This window comes from Portunus trituberculatus, chromosome 48 (assembly GCF_017591435.1).
Source record: "Portunus trituberculatus isolate SZX2019 chromosome 48, ASM1759143v1, whole genome shotgun sequence".
NCBI classification, from domain to species: Eukaryota; Metazoa; Arthropoda; class Malacostraca; order Decapoda; family Portunidae; genus Portunus; species Portunus trituberculatus.
The window spans coordinates 28,254,919-28,261,001 of NC_059302.1; positions in this window are offsets into that span (position 1 = coordinate 28,254,919).

The window sequence follows — 6,083 nt, forward strand, 5'->3', positions numbered from 1 at the left end:
TGATGATGAGGAGGAGGAGGAGGAGGAGGAGGAGGAGGAGGAGGAAGAGGAAGAGGAAGAGGAAGAGGAAGAGGAGGAAGTAATAAAATAAAAAATATAATACATTCATGATAAATGGAAGAAAGCATAAAACTGGAATTAATGAATAAAGAAAGAAAAAAAGAAAAAAAGGAAGAAAGGAAAAAAGAAAGAAAGAAAAAAAAAAGAAAGAAAGAAAGGAAGAGAGAAGAAGGAAGGAAGGAAGGAAGGAAGGAAGGAAGGATGGAGAAATAGGCGGATGACATGATATAAGATAAGAGATAATCACATACTGTTAAATTCTTCTGGCTTAACATTATATTTGGAAAGAAAAGCACAGATGGAGGAGGAGGAAGAGCGGGAGGAGGAGGAGGAGGAGGAGGAGGAGGAGGAGGAGGAGGAGGAGGAGGAGGAGGAGGAGGAGGAGGAGGAGGAGGAGGAGGAGGAGACAGAAAGAACGAATAGCAGCAGACGTGTTAGTTCTTACAGGTCTGTTAAATTATTTACTATACTGTGAGTGGAGAAAGATATCAAGGAGGAGGAGGAAGAGGAGGAGGGAGAGGGAGAGGAAGAGGAAGAGGAAGAGGGAGAGGGAGAGGAAGAGGAGGAGGAGAAGAAGGTAATATATTCTGAACAATAAAAAAAATAGGTAAGAAAAAAGAAACGATATAGTGAAGTAATTCCAAACGTTTATCTTTTTATTCTTTACTATTCTCTCTCTCTCTCTCTCTCTCTCTCTCTCTCTCTCTCTCTCTCTCTCACACACACTGTCATCTATTGTACATCATCATTATTGTGGGCAAAGAAACGATTACAAAGCTGAAAGTTGCTTCTATTCATACCTTCCCTCGCCACTCCCTTCTGTCCCTCTCTTGATACCCCATTCCCCCTTCCCCACCCTCTCTCTCTCTCTCTCTCTCTCTCTCTCTCTCTCTCTCTCTCTCTCTCTCTCTCACGTGTTTGCAATTTCTCACTACACTCTTAAATACTTCCATTCTTCCTTTTTCATCTCTCTCTCTCTCTCTCTCTCTCTCTCTCTCTCTCTCTCTCTCTCTCTCTCTCTCTCAATTCATAACTGGTCGTTTGCAAAGATTCTTCCCCCCCTTCTCTCTCTCTCTCTCTCTCTCTCTCTCTCTCTCTCTCTCTCTCTCTCTCTCTCTCTCTCTCTCTTCAAACAGCACAAAGGGATGAGAGGCGCCTGACACACGAGAAAGTGTCCATTTATGTGCCCATAGCCCTCCTTATCTCAGTTCCTGTGGACGTGGCTGGCTTCCCTGAGTTAATATTTTGACCACCACGCTGTTTTCTCTACGACGCATCTGCCGCTCCCTTCCCCTCCCAGCCCTACCAGCCACACCCCCTCAAACCTCTCCCCCAACCCAAAACATCCCTCTTCATTCCCACTCCTCTTGTCTATATTTTGGTCTGTTATCTATATTTCTTATTTTTTTCTCTCTCTCTCTCTCTCTCTCTCTCTCTCTCTCTCTCTCTCTCCCCTTCTTTTTTCCTATTCTTTTTTTTCCAAGGATGCTTTCGTGATTCTGGTGCAATTCCGCATCAGTTGGTAAAAAAGAAGAAACAAACTGCAACATTGATCATCTTCCTGATCTTATCAAGGTACAGAGTGAGAGAGAGAGAGAGAGAGAGAGAGAGAGAGAGAGAGAGAGAGAGAGAGAGAGAGAGAGAGAGAGAGAGAGAGAGAGAGAGAGAGAGAGAGAGAGAGAGAGAGAGAGAGAGAGAGAGAGAATGAGAAGAATGAGAGAGAGAGAGAGAGAGAGAGAGAGAGAGAGAGAGAGAGAGAGAGAGAGAGAGAGAGAGAGAGAGAGAGAGAGAGAGAGAGAGAGAGAGAGAGAGAGAGAGAGAAGTATTTCACTACTTCTACTACTACTACTACTACTACTACTACTACTACTACTACTACTATACGCTAGTCTGTCTATTCTAAACTGGTCTGAGAAAGTAGACATTTGAGTTACTGTTCAAAATACACTGTCGCTCAGCGGTTCTCAAACTCTTCAAACTTAGGGAATCCTGTCGCACTTCTTGTATTGGGCGGAACACCAAAAAAAACCTTCATTCAATACAGGCAGAACCGCCCCACACGTTATTACAGGCGGTAAGTTGACGTGGACTTCATGTAGTCACTCAGTCTCTCTCTCTCTCTCTCTCTCTCTCTCTCTACTAAAATGTATATGATTTCATCGTTTTCATATTCAAATTTATCCATTCCTGTTCGTATTACTAAATAAAAGTAAGGTTTTGTCAAACACATATAGATTTTTGCAATGGAACCCTTGAAAGGTCTTCGCGGAGCCCTGGGATTCCGTGGAACACAGTATGAGAATCACTGCTGTAGCTTATTGATGATATAATTCACTTTAACTGTATAATACTTGTTTTCTGTTGATCAGCACAATAATCACAAGGATTGACTACTGTTTTCAAGATATGACAACGGGCATTGTCATCCCAGACACAGACCCAGCGGCCAGTTAAGAATAGACATACTATTACTGTTACTACTACTACTACTACTACTACTACTACTACTACTACTACTACTACTACTACTATTACTACAACTACAACTACTACAACTACAACAACTACTACTACAACTACAACTACTACTACTACTACTACTACTACTACTACTACTACTACAATAACAAGAATGAGAACAAGAAAAGAAAAAAATAATAAAATTGAAACTTGCATCCCTGTTGCCTTAGACTTGCAACATTACAATCCTTTCCTTGCCATCCTGATCTGCTTCCTCGGTAACAGCTATGCACGAGGCCGAGACAACGCGACATCTGAGCACAGACTGGTATGCTCCAAGGGGAAAGTTGACAATAGAACGTGTAGTCGAGGGGGATAGAAACCAATTTTTCCCATTCATTTCAGGGGGAGTTACATTTTTTCCTTGGACCTCCTTTTCCCTTTTTTTTTAATGTTTTTTAGCTGCCTTTCACCAGATTCTTTTACATGAAACAACAATAACAAAACAACAACAACAACAACAACAACAACAACAACGCATACCAGAAACTTATCATCGTATTATCACTGAAACAACAATAATCGATGTTGTTACAAGAATACAAATCTTTTCCTAATCATCATAACGTAATGGCTCACATGAAACAAAGTACAACTAACAAATATAGAATAACCAACGCACAAACACACACACTCACTCACTCACACACACACACACACACACACGGTAACGTCTGGCTGTCTCGTCAGAGACTGCAGGAGATCAAACAGTGAATTACACACACACACACACACACACACACACACACACACACACACACACACACACACACACACACACACAATAGATAAGCAGATAGACCACTCCATCATAGCACAAAAGAAAGCAATACAAAATATCAACTAATCGTAAGACAGCTCAGAACCATTAGCGCATCAGTGAGCAATGTCTGTTTACAGCTTAGGATTGCCCCGTCACGCCAGTTTACAGAGACAGTGTGTGCTGTGTATTATCAGATGCTAAGCTTACAACTGCATATTATCTGTTTCACACGTTGACATCATGAATCTCAGGCTGTTGTGCTTCATGACTTAAGCGATGAGTTCCCAGTGATCAACACCACTAGCAGCAGCCATCACAAGAGGTAACCGTCCCAAGGCTAATACAAGACATGTCCTTCCTTAATTCATCGCTCCCTACTGTACTCTGAATCTACCCTGAATTTTCAAGTGTTTCTGTGGTGGTTACGGCAGAGAATTACAGTATCATCTTGGTATTTCCCTCTGTATCTTACAACGGAGATGAAGATATCATTATTGAGAATTACGCTCGTCTCATACAGGGCATTATAATTTTGGAATAGCATTGTGTAGAGTTCATTAACATCACAATTCAATATCGAGTAACAAGTTGAGAGATTGCATGCACCAGATGGTTCGGAGGTTGTGACGGTGATAATGTTCGTACAATTAAGAAGAATCCTGTTGAATCCTGTTACTATCCACACAAGAGGTGCACAAAAAAGGGAGGGCAGAGGAAGAGGAAGAAGAGTCGCATCCGCCATAGTGAGGTGGGGGTAATTTCTGAAAACTGACGAACAAAAACAACACGAAAATATTTACATCCTGATTATCCTTATTCTAAGAAACCAGAAAACGGTAAACACAAGGAGCTACTTACCCTTCCCTCGCGCAGCTAGTGTCAGTCATTCCCCCGTGGGCCCCACGGCTCAGTGTTGATGGAGACGCTCCTTACAAGACCATTTTCTGAATCCACTTGCCACTATAGACACTTTCTATCACATTAGTTACCTTATATATACTTTCTTTACAGTGTCACAAATATGTATTTTCTTCTAGTTTCCTTTTTTTTCATATTTTTTTTTTCTTAGGTAGGTATGGCGGATATATTAGCTTTTTTTTTTTCACTTGGCACCATCAATAGACTTTTTTTCCCCCATTTAACGCCTCTTGTAACATTTTCTTGGTTTTATTTTACGAATATACTTGCAAGGGAATAACCCATTTTTTTATTATTTTTTTTATTTTACTCTTTCATACATTTAGATTTCTTCCTTTTTTTCTTTCTCTCTCTCTCTTTCTCTCTTTTTCACTTGGTACTACAAATTCACTTCCTTCATTTGACATCACAATACACTTATTTATTTTTTTCTATTATTTTTTTTTCTTTCTTTATCTCTTCTCTTCACACCATAAAAAAAAAAAAAAAATCATCCCAAGGTACTGTATTCTTCGGTCGATAACAGCAGACTCACAAAGTAGCTTGATTTGGCACTTTTGCGACATATTTTCTTGATTTTACTCACTTGGCATTTTAGCTTCACTTTCATTCACTTGGCACTATAAACACAAATCACATTTCACGACGAACAAGACTCACAATACACAACAGACAAGAGATAACGATAACGCGTCGCACTTCTCATATAGAACACATAATTATTCATTACTACTTTATCTGCAACCCCAAAAAAATACAAGGCAAGCTGCTTCTCTAACTTGCCCAACAACAAAAGCAAATCGCCAAACACTCCCAAGTATCGTTTTCCCTTGGGGTGTTTGAGGCCACAGTCTGTCAGCACGGCACACAGCTGGCCCATGTAAACAGAGGAGGCCCCGGGTAGCCTTCCTGGAATATTCCTTTTGCTATACTGTTCTCAGAAGATCCGCAATACCCATTTTTCAGGGTTTGTGTTTCTTTTGTTTACCGCGGTTCTGGGTAAGTTTGGTTTTAGTTGTCAAGGTTCCTACACTGCCTAGAGCAGTGGTTCTTAACCCCTGGGTCGTGATCCAAAGTTGGGTCGCCAGGCCATTTTATTGGGTCGCTAAGGGTTTGCAGAAAATAATTATTTTCCCACTACAAATATATTATAATTATATATTGTAATAATTAAAAATCATGATGCATTGTTTTAGGATTCTAAGTAGACCATGATTAAATAAAAACTCCAAGCAGTAAATTTATTTGAAGTGTAAAGAATCTCCCATACCCAACAAGACATCTGCCTTATAAACGTAATCGTTGGCGGAGGTGGAGGGTGTATAGGAGGGAGCAGAGTGGAGGACAATTTATATATCTATGTAGGCTTGGGTCGCAATGGTTGATTTGTGCAAGATTTTGGGTCGCTGCCAAAAAAGGTTAAGAACCACTGGCCTAGAGCCATGAAGACTACTTGTTGCTTACACCTGCAGTACATATAGTTCGCTGCTATCACTGTTTAGTGTTCACTGCCTTTTTTATAGCATCGTTTACCTAATAACTTTTCGGATACATTCTAAGAATTACTTATAAGGTGTTACACAAATAATATTGAAAAAAATAGGTAGACTCCATATAAAAATCACTTCAACCAGCACATTTGTTACGAGGACATTTTTTGTGACCGTTTTATTATTAATATAATTATTTTTACCTATGCTTTAGTAACCCTGCTAGTATAAATACTGTATTTGGTTATGTGGAGTTGTGGACCTACTAATCAAATACGCTGTAACAGTATTAGCAGTATTAGCAGATATACGCTTCAACTCTCTCTCTCTCG